Genomic DNA, 374 nt, shown 5'->3' on the forward strand with positions numbered 1-374 from the left:
GGTGGTCAGTGGCTGCCAATTCATAATCAATTTCGATGCCTTATAAAAGTGACTAAAGTTGTGATTACTGATCACTAGAGAAAAGAGACACTTACTTTAGGGGACGCAATGTTATGAAGTTCTAGAGCATCATACCTCTATAGTATAGCATTAAGTAAAATTCCTCGATCCATTAAGAGAGTTTCATACCAATTGAAAAACTCACCTGTGTCTAAGTTGGAAGATAAATTTCGCTTTTATGACGAGGTTCTTGTTAAACATTTTTTTTTAAATTGCCGTAATTGAAAGACTATCATAATCTGAAGCATTAAATATCTAACTGATGATACCTGACAGGGAGAAACGGGAATTTGTCCCAACTGAACTATGATTAT

Source organism: Tigriopus californicus, chromosome 8 (assembly GCF_007210705.1).
Source record: "Tigriopus californicus strain San Diego chromosome 8, Tcal_SD_v2.1, whole genome shotgun sequence".
Classification (NCBI taxonomy): Eukaryota; Metazoa; Arthropoda; class Copepoda; order Harpacticoida; family Harpacticidae; genus Tigriopus; species Tigriopus californicus.